The following is a 19,371-nucleotide window of genomic DNA, read 5'->3' as shown; positions in this document are numbered from 1 at the left end:
CAGCATTTGTAGCGGTGGTTGCAAGCGAACCTCCAAATGCTCCCCTTTCCTGACCAATTTCATTGCTAATAACCCTCACTTGGGCTACATATATGGTGGTAATATGGTTAGTTAATTAATCAACCAGGTGAAAAAAATAGCACTTGTAAAACTCTGTTTCATCGACATCACCATTGTTTGTAGTCAATAATGCAGACAAAATTTGAAAACTACGAATACAGCCCAATGTTTTCTCCATATTTTTATATTATGTCGGTAGTGGTGGCAAGCTCCTGCAAAGCGTCACAAACAAAGCTCTCCTATCGAGTAAGTGTTCTTCAATAAGATGCACATGATATGCATGGTAAACCAAAGTATGTACAGAATATAATATTGAACTTGGGTCTTTATTTTGTTAGAAAAATTGACCACCCTATTATACAAGATAATGAGTGACGACTGGTGAAGAGAGAAGTAGAAGACCTGCTTTGGGCCATGGCAAAGATGGGGGGTTTGAGGACTACATCAAAACCCTCAAGGCATACCTGCACGGGAAGCACAAGTTCTGAATTAATCCAGCACATGCAATTTTCTGTGTCATCATTATACATGTCTGTCAATGGTCATTCTTTGTAAGGCAATAGTCAATTTGTTACCATTGATAGTTGTTTTGCAGGTTGCATTCCTGCTCCATGAAGCACGACTAAGGGTTGCAGCATCCTAATCGATCAAGTGCAACACTAGGTTTTTCCAAGAAATGGTTATGTTGGTTGTCATTTTTTTACAAGATTAATGAATGTATGTCATTTTTTACAGTCACAATTGGAATGCAATAAATATTTTTTATTTAGTAATACTTGACTTACTAATAATCAAAAGAACATGCCTCATTGGGACTAAATAATTAATTTAGGACTACATAAACTATCTTGAAATGAAACTATTTGAGAAAATTGTATCTATAATCATGCTGATGTGCTCAATAAAATTCTTTGGTTTACTCTAGCAGCTATTCTCATAAGGTTTAAATTCCACTAGATGCTTAGACCTTTCTAGACTTGGATTATTCTTCAAAACATTTTAAAGATGATAATTTATTCAAAAATACTAATAAGAGAAAGCGTAGGCGGTGGGGATAATGCCTCCACACTGGCCTGCACACCGCCTGCAGCCCCGCACACCCTTGTCCTCACCCGCACTCACTCGTCCCCACCCTATCTCTCTCTCTCCCTCTCTTTCTCCCCTCTAGGAAACTATGGCGGCGATGTGACGGATCTGCGCCCGGTGAGCTCTGGCGGTCCATGCATGCATCCCACCGCCTTATCGCGTCCGCGCTCATGCCCCACCGCCTCCCCCTACACGCGGCCCTGGCAGATGTCGCGATGGCGGTGGATCAGCAGGGCCAGGTAGGCCTCCTCCTCCTCCTCCTCTCTCTCTCTCTGTCCCCTCTTCTTTCTCTCCTCCTGGTTCGGGCTAGGGTTTAAGCAAGCAGTCCCTTCTTCTCCAACTCCGTTGGGGTATAGAATGGCCAGCCAGGGGAGGCAGGTAAGGCCAGGTGGTGGGAATGGTCGATGCGCGGCTTAGGGAGCTGGCGGCAGCAAGGGCAGTCTGGCAATGTTGGAGTGGGGGAGGCTCGCTAGAGCTGAGAAGATGGAGGTGGGGGAGGGGAAGAGCGAGAGCACCAAGGGCACTAGGGTTCACCAGAGCTTTGATGAACCCTACCACCCGTGGTAGGGTGGTGGCTGGTGGTGGGGGCGAGGCCGTTGGAGTCGGCGAACCCTAGATCTATTTTTTTTCCTGTTTTGGCAACTCTAATATTTTCTTTCCCAATTCGAGTGTGTGGTCGGATGATTCAAGTAAAATTCTAATTTAATAGATCGAATGCAATGCAATGGAAAGCAAATGATGAGTTTTTTCTCAAATGCAGGATACATAGCTGTCAATTTAGATTACCGCACTACCGTTATGCATAATGGATAACATTTATCTTCAGTTTGTTTTTTGTAGAGCTGTGGCTAAACTGCTGAATACATTTGTCAATTGGTGAATTCTTTAGTTAAAATTACTACAATTTTGATCTTGTCTCACTCACCAAGGAAGTATCTTTTTCTCTCAGATTTTTTGTACTTATTATGTTTTTCTTATCTACGCATCTTAATTATTTTGAACAGGCGTCGCCGCTCCTTAAGAAATTGGTGGTGCAATCGTGTCTTGGTCGTTTAGGACAGGTGTGTCTCCTTTTGAACATGTCTTCTACTGCTATGCACAAGAAAATTGATAGGATCTGTTGCAAAATTCTAATATCTAATACAAACTCTCTCTCTCTCTTCTAAATTCGAAGACGTTTGGGCATTTCTACATATGTAGCTTTTGTTGTACACTAGGTTTATGCTATACTTAGGTACATAGTAAAAGCAATGTGTCTAGAAATACAACAACTAGCGACAGCAGGAGAGGCCATGCTGACTTGCGGATGCCAGAGCAACGCAGATGGGCTGCGTTGGTAGTCAGGAGTACGGTCCACAACAGCCGGTAGGAGCACGGATCCACTGCTCTCCAGATCTGCCATTGGGGGTGCGGATCCGCTGCTCCGCAGTGGGGCTCGCTGGATCCACCACTCGACCAGGGGTGTGCTCGCCAAATCCGCCGCTACCTATTGCCTGCTCGGGGATGGGGCTCGGCAGATCGCCCCTGCCAGCTGCCTGCTTGGGTTGGGGCTCACCAGATCTGCTGCTGCCAGTTGTCTACTTGTGGTGGGGCTCGGTAGATCTGCTCGCGACACACAAGCTCCACCTCCAGCCGCACAAGCTCTGCCACCGGCCACGAGATGTGGGCATCATGACCTCCACCGCCGGTAGCACGATGAAGGAGAGAGCAAGGTGGAGATGGTGTGGGGGAGACGGCCGCTTTGCTTAGTATGGTGGAGACAGAAGTGAGAGATAAGAAACCTAAGTGTAACTTTTATGTGTGACTGTATAATGGCCTGGGAGCTAGGCTCCGGGCCTATTTATAGAGGCGGGCCATAAGAGGTCTGGCTCTGAAAAATGGCCTCCGTTTTTGGAAGGAGGGCCGCCTTCATAAATTGATTTAGGTGCCTCCTTAAATTGATTTTACGAGACGAGCAATTTTGACCGCCTCTGATTTTTACAAGACAGACAATCTTGGTTGCCTTCGTAAACAAAATGTTCACCTCCATAAATAGTTTGGAATATACAAACACACACACACACACACATATCTATAACACTAACCTATTCGAAAATAGTTTGGACATTAGCTTGGCAAAGTTGTAGATTAAAGTGATTGGTCTGAAATTTTGCCTCCCTCGCATTTGCTTGTTTCCACAGTAGTATAATCTTCTTGAAGCTCCTTCTCAAGCAATACACCATACATATGTTTATCTGATAGTCATGGTTGACTATTGAGTAGGGCCTTTGAGGTAGATTTGGATAGTAGCATTGCAATCCAACTACACCAATGAGTCAATGTCTAGAGTAACCTCTTGCGTATAGCACCTCAAGGACGAATGGCCATGAAAGAGTGCCTAACACCTTCGAGATGTACACCATGGTCAGTACCTTTAGGATTATCCCTTTTGCTGAGTGAAGCTCTACTACACATTAGATGAATTTGTATTGGTCTAGGATTGAATAATATTTGGTGAAGGCTCTTTGGTTGCAGCCAATAAGAACTGACAAGTGCAGTGCCAACATGAGTATGGGAAAGTTATGGATTAAAGTGATTGGCCTCAAGTATTTTTGCCTCCGGCGCATTCACTTGTTTCATTGGCAGTGCAATTTGCTTGAAGCTGCCTCTCATGAGCACAAACCATGCCACCATGGACAGCTACTGGAAGGCAACAGGCAAGGACAAAGGTGCTTTTCAATTAATTGGATAGATGCTGCTTCTAGAGGCGGTCGAACTGGACTCAGTGGGGGAAGAAAACACATGTATTCTACATACGGATGAAGAAATCACTGGTATTCTAGTATGGGCAGGGCTGCAATGGGATCCAAGACCAATTTGGTGATGCACGAATTCTGACTTAAGAGAAAATGCAAACACAACAACGCTAGCCATTGCTTTGATGTCAAGGTACGACATTTGATCTGCTTGAAGAGCATTTCTTATATAGTTGTGTAACTATTTTACAAATTAATTTATGTTGATAAACTTTAATGTTTGGACTTTTCTGTTTTATATACGTCTAGGACACACACACACACTGGTGTGCGCACATAGATGTGTGTCCTGTACATCGCTAAAAAGCATGGGCCACGCGCGCCCACACACACACATGTATGGGCCAGGCCGTGGTTTTAAGCATCGTGCCCTGGTCGGCCTGAGGTCAATAGTGCCCCTGCCAGGCATTTAATGTTAAATAGAAATGGCCACCACATAAATCAGACTGGGAGCCCTTTCCAGAACTGAGAAGATCCTTGGCAGTTAGAATTAAAGAAACCTTTCCTTTTCATATACTATGCTTGAAGCAATCTGTATATTTGTTCAAGCATCTTTGGTTGCCGCCAATAAGATCTTAAAAAGTGAAGTGCCAACCTATTGCACTAATACACAAATGATTTTACGAGGCATTGACCAAATATTAACTGAGGCATTTTATTTACAGAGTCCATAAAAAATGTCCACCTTGGTAAATCAATTTACGAAGGCAGTAAAACATGCCTACCTCAATAAATCATTTATGGAGGCGGGCATTTATAAGGCATCCACCTCTATAAATCACACCCAGCCCACTAACTCACAGCAGCCCAATACCATCTCGACTATATAAACAAACATTGAAAGCCTAGCTCATAGTTAGCCACCCTCATGCCTCAGCTGCACCACCCTTAGCCCCAAGCGGCACATCGTACCTCTCCTTCTCCCCACTACCGAGCACGCCCCTCCCTCTCCCTGGCTCGGCTCTCCGGCACGACAGATGGGGTGCGGCGGACACGACTCTCCAAATTCGTTCTGGTGCTCGAATGTAGCTGGATTCAGGATGCCGCCATGCTCGATGCGTGTTTCATGGTGGTTAATTTCGTTCCTATTCGATCAAAAAATAAAAAAGTTTCTTCATTTTTTGGGGGTTGTGGCTGATGCAAAATGGAGTGAGATAACAACGGACCGTGTGGCGTGTTTGTTGCGCGTGTTCCTGCTGCATATGATCCTAGTGGCAATCATGGGCCTCGGCGACAACAACAGGTCGAACAAGTTGGCTATCTCCAAGTACATGCAGGGCAAGTACGGTGAGCTCACCCCGCGCACGCGTCGCTGCTGGCCCTGCACCTAGTGTGCATGAAGGAATCTGGGGAGCTCATACACTACTTCCGTGTCGGCCCTTGATGTGCCACCGATGCATGGACACGGACGCTTGCCCAAGGCACGGGACCCAAACATACCGGCCTGCGCCACCGCCCAAGTCGTTGGCAGCGTCGTCCGCAAGGAGGGGCGTGGCTGCAGGTGCCCGCCCAAGGCCAAGAACCCTCTGGACACCACCGTGAAGTAGGCCACGGCCGGGATGTCCAAGGCCCGCAGCCACCCACCCAAGAAGGGCAGGACCACTGAGGGTGGCGTGTCCCCACCCCAACCCTAGCCCCCAAGCGAAGATAAAGGCTAGTGTTGTAGCGAAGATAAACAAATGTTCTGTCATGCCTTTTGCTTACATGATTTTTAAGCATTGATCAGCCTGTATTATAATTGATACCTACCTCTCAAGAACAGGAAACAACACTCTGAAGTAGAGCATCATATATTTATTATAATGTTGTGTATACTTATGTCTAAAACTATTTTACAATTTAATTTTTGTCAAGAATCTTTAAAGTGTGGATTATTTTTTTGTTTTATATATGTTCAAGACACAACACACATGCCCGTGCAAGCGTGCACACAATGTGCTCGGGTAGAGGCTAGTCAGACCACATGCGCTGCAACGTCTAGATGTCGGACCAAATAAAAATGTGGTAAAATGTGACATCCGGATCTTCCATGCAAATCTGACCGCATCCATCCTCACTTGCCATGGTGGACGAGTGTACGCACAAGAGAGGTCCCAATAGTCATTCTGTCAGACGAAATGGATGTTGTAGGCATTTGAGGTGCCCATGAGAGATAGCAAGCACAGTGCACAAAGTAAGTTATATGAGGATGAATGAAGAGAAGAAATATGTAGATCTCCTCAGAGCCTATGCTTCGATGTCAAGGTACGACGTTCGATTTGCTTGAAGAACATTTCTTATATAGTTGTGTCTGAAATTATTTTATAAATTAAATTGTGTTGAGAAACTTTAATGTGTGGATCGCGCCACATACACGCGCGTGCACACAGATGTGTTTGTCCTGTATGCCTCTAAAAAGCATGGGACACACACACATGTATGGGCCAGAGGCTGGGGTTTTAAGCGTTGTGCCCTGGTCGGCCTGAGGCCAACAGTGCCCATGCCAAGCATTTGATGATAAATAGAAAAGGCCACCAGGTAAATCAGGACTAAAATAGGGGGTGGCTAGCAATAGATAGATATATTCTGTGAGTGGAGAGGGAAGCCACCATCATGTGAGTGACAAAGTTAGGAGAGGAATGCTCACGGTGGCTTATGCGCTATAGACTTAAGAGCGAAGAGTAACACCGCTAGCGGACTTTGTAATATTATATTCTGTAGGTAGAGAGGGAGACCACCATCATGTGAGCATTCAAAGTTGGGAGAGGAATGCTTTATGGTAGGATTATATGCTATAGACTTAAGAGCGAATGCAACATCGAATGAAGAGTAACGCCTGCTAGCGGAATTTGTAGATACAAGGGATTGTATCCATGGGCTTAGAAGGAAGACATCGCCAAGTGAATGTGAAAGTTAGAAAAGGGAGCGCTGCTAGTGATAAATTTGTGTTTAGTGGGTGTAGAAGGGACCACCTTCACGTGAATGCCGAAGTTGGATGAGGAGTGCTCATTATGAGATTATGTGTTACAAATTTAATGGGAAGCCATTGTCATGAAAAAGGAGGACCTGCTACCAGTTCATGTGGAACAGGTGATTGTATCTATAGGCTTAGAGGAAGGACAACACGAGTGAATGTCAAAGTTAGAAAAGAGCTCTGCTAGCCATGGATTTGTGTTTAGTAGGCATAGAGGGGACCACCTTCACCTGAACACAAAAGTTAGGTCTGGGATTATCATGATAGGATTGTGTGCTACAAACTTAAGAAGTTAATGTCATGTGAAGAGGAGGGTCCACTAACAGCTTTTGTAGATACAAGGGGTTGCATCTATGGACTTAGAGGGAAGACACTATCACACGGATAGGAAAGCGAGGACTGCTAATGATAGATTTGTGTTCAGTTGGTGTAGAAGGGACCATATTCATGTGAATGCCAAAGTTGGGTTATGAGTGCTCAGGATGGGATTATGTGTTACAAATTTAGTGGGAAGCCATCATCATGAAAAAAAGTAGGGCCTGCTAGCAGTTTCTATGGATACAGGGGATTGAATCTATCGGCTTAGAGGTTAGACACCACGCATGAATGTCAAAGTTAGAAATGAGGGGTTGCTAGGTATATATTTGTGTTTAATGGGCGTAGAGGGGGCCACATTCCTGAGTAACCAAGGTAATATTTGGTTGCTACAGAATCTTCTATGGTATTTCAGAACCCACACATCTGCAGTAGTGAGGCTTATTAGCAGCAGTTTGCTGGGATTTTCAGCTTACAATAATACCAAAGAACCAGTTGTTGGAGAACACCCAATCGATGAATTTCACCTGAGAGCCAGCTTACTCCTACGAAGATAAACAAAACAAATTTGTTATTGGTACGGTACTCCCTGCAGCTGGGTTAAACAGGTTGGATTTGAAGTCTAGGATGGCCTTGGAACTTTCAGCAAACTTGATCGGCCTATTCAGTAAACATGCTTGGCGTCAATTTTCTTTTTTTTGTCTGTGAGCATGATTAGAAGTATACCAGTATATATTTGGGAAGTTTAGTTTTGACAGCACCCTCCCCTAAACAAACATCTGCCCAGAATCTGGTCCTTTCCGCATCCCCAACAAACATAGCTCTCCCTGTTTCAAACTAGAGCTAGCTTGACTGAGTGAACCCGGTCCTGGTCAAAATTGGTAAGCACCTCTACTCTTTATCTGAACATACTTTTATTGTTCGTTTTTTTTTGCTCAGTACACTAATGCATATACTCTGCTCTCCATTTTCAGTTCTATATATCCACTTTGTAAGAAGGCCAACATTCGTTACTCTTGTCTCTAGGAACCCAACACCACCAAACTCTTTAGGTCAGGCAAGCACTTCCCATTTTAACGCATGATATTTCTTTGTTCCGCAACCCCTGCTAAAAAAATCTCCTTCTCAATGAGTCCAGTTGTTTGTGTGTCCCCTCATGTAAGTAGTAGAACCCCATCATGTTCATTGGGATACTAGTGAGATGGGTATTTACCAAGATAGATTTGCCTCTATAAGATAGGTGACAACACTGCCAGGTTTGAAAGTCCACTCGCCACTTTACTGACTGGTCCAATTGGGATGGTGCCACACTTGTTTGAAAGTCCACACTGCCAGGTTTGAATGATACGTGATGTTGTTTCAATTTGGATTTGTGTATGTATCAAATATATGGAATTCTGAATCCACGTGCATAGGCATATAGAAAATTTATAATTAATACGAAATATTGAAACATGTAAGAAACGATCATAAGTGAGTTGTACACACACACGTGCCCACACACACATATTTAGCTCAACTGTTGTGGTCTTTTTCACTTGCTCAAAATCAATAGTTAGGTAAAGCGAAGACGGGGAGAAGGAGTGCAATTTGTTTTTACCAAAGAGACATGAAATACTTGATGGGCATGTGCACCAACCGTGACACCATGGAAAGCTACTGGAAAGCAACAGGCAAGGACAAAGGTGTTTCTCAATTAATTGGATAGATGCTGCTTCTGGAGGTGGTGGAACTGGAGACAGTGGGGAAGAAAACACCAGTATTCTAGTATGGGTAGGGCCCCATGGGGATCCAAGACCAACTAGGTGATGCATGAATTCTGACTCGAGAGAAAATGCAAACACAATAATGCCAGCCATTGCTCCAATGTTAAGGAACGACGTTCGAGCTGCTTGAAGAATATTTCTAATAAAGTGGTGTCTAAAACTATTTTACAATTTAATTTGTGTCAAGAAACTTTAATGTGTGGAATATTTTTTGTTATATATATATGTATAGGACATAAGCACACACACAAATGGCCATACTTGTGTGTCCTATACACTGCTAAAAAGCACCGCCGGCACACACACACACACATGTATTGGACCGGGCCGTGCTTTTTAGTGTTATGCCCATGTAAGTTTGCATCTACATATTGCATTAGCAATTCTTTCTTGTATTCCTTAACCCTTATGCAGCACTTTCACAATGGTGCATTTTTCACCGCAAGAGGGCCAAAAGGGTTGTAGACACATGGGAAAAGCAGTTCAGTAGTGCAACAGAGGATAAGAAAATATCATTCCTATTTCTATCAAATGATATCTTGCAAAACAGTAAGCGCAAGGGAGGAGATTATGTGCATGAGTTCTGGAGGGTTTTACCCGGATCGTTGAAACATGTCTATGAAAATGGGGGAGAAGAAGGAATGAAACTGGTGGTGAGACTAATAAGTATTATCTTGTTTCACTATGACGAGATAAATTCTTCACAGTGCAGCAGCTCCTAGAGTTGTTCTAGAGCCTTGTCCAAGAATGCAGGAGGATCTAAATGTTTTAGTACAATTAAAGTACTATAGTACCATTGAATCAATGACCAATTCAGTTTAGTTGTAGCAAACTATTCAGTTTTGTGCATGGTGTATCGATTTCGGGAAGGTGAGCATAGCTTCAAAAGACATCAAAATGATCATGGTCATGTGTGTGGTGCATTTTGATGTGTCTGTTGGTGCATTTTGATGTTTGCTGAAGCTATGATCATGGTCATGTGCATGGTCTGTTGAAGCAATGATCATGGTCATGTGCATGGTGCATTCGATTTTGGTATTTATAATTGTATGAACAGAAAATGTGCTTAAACTAACTAGAGCAGAATCAATTAGTAAATCAATTAGCATTTTTAGTTTGTTGCCTAATTTCCTCCATTTCGTCCAATAGCATTGGGTTTAATTAATATATTGTTTTCTTAAAACTGTCTTGCTTGGTAAGTTGCTACTCATCTGCCAGAAGCAGTGATTCAGGTTTTTTCCCACTGGTGTTTCTGATGTTATAAATGTTTGGAAGGGTCATTAAATTTTAAACATAGTTTGCATGGACCTTCATTAATACTATGCAAAGAAATTTTCTGCAAAATCTACTAGGATAATGTGCACTAATCAGACATGATACTTTATTGAAACTAGATTACATACTGGATAACTGATGGCTAATTTGATTTGGTTCATTTTTTTTTTTGGAAATCCAGAATAAAAAGATTGTTTATAACTTATCTGTAGGAATTACATATAGGAATTTGGGATGAATGCAAAGTTTTTGGAACCCGTATTGAAAATCTGAAAGACACCACTTTTTGGTGACAACCCTGCTATGTTTGATAACAATGGGAATAAGAATAATTCAAATCCTAGCTCTAACCCCTCAAATTCCAAAGTTGCAAGGAAGGATTCCAGTACAATACTAAAAGTGAGTTGCTTGTTATCCTTGTAACTCTCTTTTTTGGGTAGAAACATAAGAATTGGATATTAGAGTATTAACTTGTTGAATTCTTCTATAGAAACTGACTGTTGGTGGTATGCCTGAAAAGATTGTGACTGCATACCAATATGTGCTTGATCAACATTTCGATGAAGACAACTTTGAACAAGTGTAAGTATACTTCCCTCTAAAAAAAGTTAAGAGTAGAATGTTTTATGACATTCAAGAACAGGAAACAACCTTGAAGCAGTGCATTGTACAACTTGAAATTGTAGATGTGGTGAGGATACCTTTGATGAATCAATTAAAAGAAGCTCTCTTTGAGCAGGTCTTAGCACTCTTTTCGTTATCTTCTAAATGTTTTTTCTCATTACATATGCCTCGTCCTTTTTCAAAACTATCTTTCTTATTTCTATAATAGTAGTCAATGTCAGATGTTCTGCTCTAGAATGTTGGCTTCTCCTTAACTTGCTCTAGCTGTGCTTCTTGTTGCTGCAGAAGCCAATAAGGCAGGGCTGCTTGTAATTGATGCAGGTAGGGGAACTCCTTCTTGCTCACCATGCAGTACCTCCAGCATCGTTTGCAGCAACCAAGCACCAGCACCAAGCTTTCATTTGATGAAATGTCTGATGGTACACATGAGCTAGACGATGAAAAGTACATTGTTGTTGCAACTATCAACCTCTACCCTCCCTATGGGTAGTGCTAGGCATAGCTGCAGGTCCAACTTTGTGCTCCTCGCACTACTTCCACCAGAGACACACTTCTGCTAGAATGGTTCATTTGACCATGTTGTTGGTAAGTCATTTGAAGAAGGTAAATGCAAAAAAAGTCTTTTAAATGTCATGATAAATGTTTGTTGGATTGGTTGGATAGCTTGGCATCGCCAAAAAAATGCAGAAGGACCCAAGGATCTATTCAAATTCATAGCAATATGTTTCAAACAGACCTTGAAATGATCTTATTAATTTAAGAATCTTGACAACTATATAACTACTACCACAACATTATTAACCACCTAGTCCACATCCCATACAAGAAAATAAAAGCCTGAAGCATATAGGAAACTAAGCTTTGACTGTACCAGCTCACTACTAAACCAAATAGACACACTTCTTTGCTATAGATCTGATTTCCCCTCGAGCATCTGCTCCCATCAATATTGTTTTCCCACATTCATGTGCAGGGACATTTATTATCACCAAGGTTTCCCAATTTGTGCTTGATCCACATTTTGATTAAGACACATCTCTAAACAAATGTAAGAGTATTGTTACTTATGGAGAAGATAACGAAAGATATAGAAGATGTTGGTAACAAAGGTAAGGATTTATCTCGCTTACTAGTTATTAAAATTATGGGTATCTGATGAAGATTGTTTCACACCATTCTTATCAGTTCTTCTTTCTTCGATTGAATGGTTTTTTTAAGGTGATCAACCTGCATCATCGTTGATTTCTGACATTCAAGAAAAGGAAACAACCTTGAAGCAGTGCATTGTACAACTTGAAAGTGTACATGTGGTCAGGATACCCTTGATGAATCAAACAAGCTCTAATTGAGCAGGTCTTGAGCTACCACTCTTTTCATTATCTTCCAAATGTTTTGTCTCAGTATCTATGCCTCATCCTTTTTCAAAACTGTCTTTCTTGTTTCTATAATAGGAGTCTATGTTAGATTAACTGCTCTAGCATACTGGTTTCCCCTTCAGTTGCTCTAGCTGTGCTTCTCATTGGTGTAGAGGCCAATAAGGCAGGGCACTTGCAGTTGATGCAGGTGAGGAACTTCTTCTTGCTCACCATGTAGTACCTCCAGCACCGCATTTACAGCGACCAAGGAACAGCACCAACCTTTCATCCAAAGAAATGTCTGATGATACACATGAGCTAGATGAGTCATTGTTGTTGCCACTATCAACTTCGGTGCCCTGCCATGTCAGTGATCCATGGGAGAGCCCCCTCAACCAATCAAGAGCAAGCTTGTGGATTGCTTGATCAACGGTAGAGATGATACTTCGCAAGGATCCATGGGTCCACTTGTCATACACTCCATGCCTCATTCTTGCACGTGTTGCCTAAAAACCGACATGTGCTGCAATTGTAACTGACTTAGGGAGTGAATGAGCATTGGAGGATCAAGAGGCGATATCCAAGGGCCGGGCAGTGCCACCCTAAGGCTAGTCGGTGCCCTAGGTCCCCCCTACTTACAAATACCCCCCATGCCTCTCTAAACTATAAATAGAGGGCTATAGCTCATGTTATAACTTGGCCCCATTTAGCTACCTTTGTTGTAGAAGCTTTCCAAGTTCCCTAGCTCTCTATCTTAGCTTAGGCTTAGAGTTGAATAGTCTAGAAGAGGAGTAGAGTGGAGTCAAGGAGCTTCTAAGTCTCTATAGTACTATAGTTCCTTTTGTATTATTTACTTTCTGCATTTATTATTCAGTATTTACTTTCACTTATTTACTTTATAGTACTTGCATTGTTTGCTTTTTGCATTCTAGTAGTTTAGTCATTAGTGTTAGGTGATTAGTGGCTTAGGTGATGGCTTGTTTGTGCATAATTAGTAGCATAGGTTATCATTTGGTTAGTAGTTGTGTATTAGTACCAGTTCCACCATCTGGTTAGGGTTCTTTGCTCTCATTTCACTGGAGCTTGATCGAAGTAGTATACCAATAGATTAAGCATTGTGTTTAGGCTATAGATTACTTGTGGATATGGCTAGGTCAACGAATAGGCTGCAAGTGGTGATAGCCTTTTCCATCCTCTATATCCCCACAATGTTTAGGCTTAGTTCTTAAATCATAAGGCTCTTGGCAGACCTTGTCTATTTAACTCTCTCCTAGTTGGTAGGTGAGCTATGCCTCGAAGTGCTATCATACCTCTCCTCGCTACTTGTGTAGCTTAGCTATTAGAAAAGATAAAGACTCCTCACTCTCCCCGTTAGCTATCTCTTAGAGTAGCTTTACCTTTAGTAGTAGTTCGTCTAGGTAGATCAACCCCTTCCTACACTAACGTTCACCCATCTAGGATATAAACCTAAGGAACCTCATGCATAGATTTTGTGCTATATAGATTCTTTCCTCCAGCCTTCTTATGGAAAAAATATGAATTTGACACTCGATACTCACCGAGTGAAGTGCTACTACGATAGTTCTGTGTGCTTGTGGAATATTCCAATTCAACAACCACCAAGCTTTCATCTAATGAAATGTCTGATGATATACATGAGCGCTAGATGACGATAAGTCATTGTCGTTGCAACTATCAACCTCCCTTCACTATAGGTAGTATCAGGCGTAGCTGCACGTCCAACTATGTGCACCTCACACTATTGCAACCAGAGACGCACTTCTGCAAGAATGTTGTATTTGACCATGTTGGTAAGTGGTCTTTTGAAGACGGTAAATGCAAAAAAAAACTCTTTTAAATGTCAGGACATGTTTGTTGGATTGGTTTGATAGGTTGGCATCACTAAATAATTGTAGAAGAACCCAAGGATCTATACAAATTCATAGTAATGTGTTACAAACAAACCTTGAGAAGAACTTAATAATTAGAGAATCTTGATGATAATAATAATTATAACCAGAACATTAAGAACCAACTAGTCCACAACCCATACAAGAACATAAAAATCCTAAAACATATAGGAAATTAAGCTTTGACTCTACTAGCACCCTACTAAACCAAATAGGTACAGTAGCAAGAGTTGAACATGTGGCTTCTTTATTCTCACAACTACATTGTGGATCTAGAATGCTTGACCACAAGCTTGTAACAAATAAGACGAGGCCGAACAAACCTTGCCATTGATATGGTTTATGAAACTTTTGAAAAGCAGTAGGTGGGGTTTGAACCAAGAAATGTAACAAATCTTCTGGGATCTAGTGGTGATACACACCCGCACATGCACCACACACACAAACGCAAGATCTAGTGGATCAATCACATTCTAAACTCACAAAGAGCTGCACAACCACCTAGATTAATAAGTCAAGAAATAACAATTATTATAAGTTAATAAATTACTATTTACACGAGTAAGGAATCATGCATTATTCACCTCTTGGTGGTTCCATGTGGTGAGGGGAAGAAGCAGCTTCACCATAATAAATATTAGTAGCAGTGACATGGACAAAATGAACAGGTATATCTGAAGAGTTGAACATGTGGCTTCTTTATGCTCACAACAGCTGCATTGCGGATCTAGCATGCTTGACCACTAGCTTGTAACAAAAAAGATGACATGATCAAGAAACCTAGCCATTGAGATGGTTTATGAAACATTAATTTGAAGAGCAGTTGGTGGGGTTTGAACATAAAAATGGAACAAATCTTCTAAGACTAATGGTGACATACACCCGTGCGTGGATGGCATACACATAGACACATGTAGGCGCACATGCGTGCACGAACACAAGACCTAGGGGATCGATCACATTCTAAACCCATTAAGAGCACAACAAGCATCCAAATTCATAAGTCAAGGAACAACAATTATTATAATTGAGTTAAGAAACTAATAATTATATGAGTAAGGAATCAAGCATTATTCACCTTTTGGTGGTTCCATGTGGTGAGGGGAAGAAGCCACGTCACCATCATCAATGTTGGTAAGAGTGACATGGCAAAAACAAATAGGTACAATAGTATGAGTTGAACTTGTGGCTTCTTTATACTCATAGCAGCTGCAATGTGGATCTGGTATGCTTGATTACTAGCTTGTAACAAATAAGATGAGGTGGTAAAGAAACCTTTGCCATTGAGATGGTGTATGACACTTTTGAATAGTAGTTGGTGGCATTTGAACCTAAAACTAGAACAAATCTTCTATGATCTAGTGGTGATACACACCCTCACGTGCACAACAAACACATAGACACACGCTCATGCGTGCTTGCACAAACACATGACCTAGTGGATCGATCACATTCTAAACTCACTAAGAGCTCCATAACCATACAGATTTATAAGTCAAGAAACAAAAATTAATGTTATTAAGTTAAGAAACTACTAATTATACGAGTAAGGATTCATGCATTATTCACCTCTTTGTGGTTCCATATGGTGAGGGGAAGAAGTAGCGTCACCATCATCAATGTTGGTTGGAGTGATGTGGCAAAAACCAATAGGTACAACAATATGAGTTGAACCTATGGCTTCATTATGTTAGTAGCAGTTGCATTGTGGATCTGGCATGCTTGATCACTAGCTTGTAAAAAATAAGATGAGGTGATCAAGAAACCTTGCCATTGTGATGGTGAATCAAACTTTTGAAGAGCAGTTGGTGTGGTTTGAACCCAAAAATAGAACAAATCTTCGAGGATCTAGTGGTGATACACATCCACGCATGCACAACACACACACACACACACACACACACACACACACACACACACATATATATATATATATATATATATATATATATATATATATATATATATATATATATATATATATATATATATATATATATATATAGAGAGAGAGAGAGAGAGAGACAAGCCCACTCATGCATGCACAAACACATGACCTAGTGGATTGGTCACATTCTAAACTCACTAAGAGCTCCACAACCATACAGATCCATAAGTCAAGAAACAACAATTATTATAATTAAGTTAAGAAATTACTTATTATGCGAGTAAGGAATCATGCATTATTCACCTCTTGGTGGTTCCATGTGGTGACGGTCACCATCAACAATATTGGTAGGAGTGACATGGCAAAAATGAATAGGTACATCATTAGGAATTGAACCTATGGCTTTGTTTCGCTCACTACAGTGTGATCAAGAAACCTTGCCATTGAGATGGTTTATGAAACTTTTGAAGAGCAGTTGGTGGGGTTTGAACCTGAAAATAGAACAAATCTTCCAGGATCTAGTGGTGATACACACCTGCATGTGCACAACACACACACATTGATCACATTCTGAACTCATGAAGAGCTCCACAACCATCCAGATTCATAAGCCAAGAAACAACAACTATTATAAGTTGAGAAACTACTAATTATGCGAGTAAGGATTCAAGCATTATTCACCTCTTGGTGGTTCCATGTGGTGAGGCAAGAAGTAGCGCCATCATCATCAATGTTGAATGACGTGGCAAAAACCAACAGGTAGAATCTGTGGCTTCTTTATGCTCACAATAGCTGCATTGTGGATTTAGCATGCTTGACCACTGGCTTGTAACAAATAAGATGAGGCAATCAAGAAACCTTGACATTGATAAGATTGATGAAATTTTTTAGGAGCAGTTGGTGGGGTTTGAACATGAAAAATAGAACAAATCTTCCATGATCTAGTGGTCATACACACGTGCTCAAATGCAAGATCTAGTGGACTGATCAAATTACAAACTCATTAAGAGCTCCTCCTGCTTCAAGTGTCCAATATAATGGACTGATCACCAACTTATGCTACTTGTGTGAATTGCTCAAGAGTCTGGTATTGTGATCACATGTTGATATCTTCTAGTGATCTAGTCACCACAACTAAGATCGCAGCTACACATCTAGGCCTAGAAACTAGATGATAACTCCATATAACACACATAAGAGGTAATATGATCATAATTAAGATAGGTATCTCGAGTATAAGTAATAACTTTGTAAACTTAGATATCATCAATATGTTGCTATACCTTCTAGACTAATCTACGTGATGCCTTGAAGCTCTGGATGATCAGCTGCATGGACAGGGAGATTAATTGGTAGGATTAATCCTTCCACGAAGATGAAGTATTTAGGATTGCTTCACAATGCCACTAGTGGTTCTTTATCTACAGCCTTGGCATCATATAGCCTTGTAGTGGTAGAGTGTCCATCACATTAGAGGAGGAACTGTTGAAGCATTGGAGACCATGCTGTAGGATTATGAGGATGCTACGCTAGCTAGAAAATAAAAGTTTTGTCCTTATAAAATAGGATCTACTGCTAGTTATAGATCACGAGATTACCACTAGACGTGTAGGTGCAGCGGAAGTCACTCGATGTAGTCGTGCGCGTCACAGTAGTGTTGTGCAGTTGCGGGGCCGTCTGTCCGTCCCTCTCGTGCGGTTCATCCTTGTGCTCCAGATGCAGCACCTCCGAGGTATCCACACGTACAGGGAGGAAGCCTCGCGCCTCCGGACTGCTAGGTCTGTGAGGAGCAACAGGCGCGGACATAGGTGAGCGGCGGTAGCTACCAAATTGTGTGGGATTAAACCTAGCCGCACCCCACCCTCTCTTTATATAGGCGTCCCTGATGTGCTCCCGAGTTGGAGGCCCATTAGTAACCCTAAGCCCTATCTAGTTTGGGTCCAATTTGAATTAGGCTTCCAGACCCTTAAGCGTGTGACCCTATGGGTTTACGCACACATAGACATGGCCCGAGTACTCCTACTCAACCATTATTTGATAGCAGCCTCTAGCAACGCGTGTCAACTCCTATGCATACGCAAAGATCATATCAGACGAACCACCATAAACCATATACTTGTTATTCCCTTGCCACATGATATTTGGTCCAACTCATAGGTTAACACTTAACCCAAGCATGGCCATGCATTTCTTGATCTAATCATTAGAGTGATCTAGTGATATCTCTCTTACACAGAGAGGGGCAAATTCCATCTTGATTGTCTATGTCTTACAGTATGTTTTCTAACAAACCCAAAAACCACCTTTATAACTACCCAATTACGGAGTAGCATTTGATAGTCCCTGAGTAGGTCGTTTTACATCTTGAATACATACAATAATCTTAGGTCTAAGGACATAACATACATATATAAATAGAGATAATAATAACATCTCATGTCGAGTCAGTCTAGCCCCATGTCATACATATGCCCACATTATTAGTTCGACATCTCTATGTCTATGACTTGTGAAACATAGTCATCAGCTAATACATGTGCTGATCTAATATTCATGTGTGTCCTCACACAAACTCCGATCAGGGACAACTTAAGAATAACCATACAAGTAAAAGAGTTTCACAAACAATTCACATAATTGCCAATCGATACAAGTTGTCTTTAAGTGGATATTCATAGAACACATAATATATATCATAGATACAATCGCAATATCATCATCTTTATGATAACCTCTAGAGTATATTCCCAACACATGCTACGTATTGGCTTAGGGTTCTTGTGGAATGTTATCAGGCGCGCATTATTGTCCATCAAAGTGGTGTAATGGATGCTTAAAACATTGTAGATTGTGATGGCTGGTTGCAATTGTGCATGTAGCATATTTGAGGATTCAAAAATTTATGACTTTGTCTTGTTGTATTATATGGGGCTAATTCCTTGTATTGTGTTGGTTTTTTCTATTCCTTGTGTCTTAATGAGTCCAAACACTATGTTAAAAAAGCACATCACAGATGTGCCATTAGACACATCACAAACATGAAGCGCACCTATAATAACTCATCTGCAATAAGGTCAGTAGACGTGTGTTACCAAAACACGTCTATGATAAGGTACACACGTTTGTAATAGGAGTCATCATAGGAGCCTATTGTCAAAATGCGTCTATGATGACCCCTATCACAAACCCGCATAACCAACACATGTCTGTGACAACCTCTTATCACAAACACACATAACCAACATGCACCTGTGATAATGAATTAAAAAATATAAAATATAAATCCTCAATGCCATGCTCTGGAATGTCTGTTATTACATACTAGCATGCAAACATGACATCCA

General features: G+C 41.3%; 1 pseudogene; it reads left to right on the top strand.

Annotated features, from left to right (window-relative positions):
- LOC110429735 lies at positions 4,919-5,575 on the top strand (annotated as a pseudogene).

Source organism: Sorghum bicolor, chromosome 8, assembly GCF_000003195.3.
Source record: "Sorghum bicolor cultivar BTx623 chromosome 8, Sorghum_bicolor_NCBIv3, whole genome shotgun sequence".
NCBI lineage: Eukaryota > Viridiplantae > Streptophyta > Magnoliopsida > Poales > Poaceae > Sorghum > Sorghum bicolor.
Note: the sequence above shows the minus strand (reverse complement) of the source record. Positions and strands in the feature narration are given on the sequence as shown.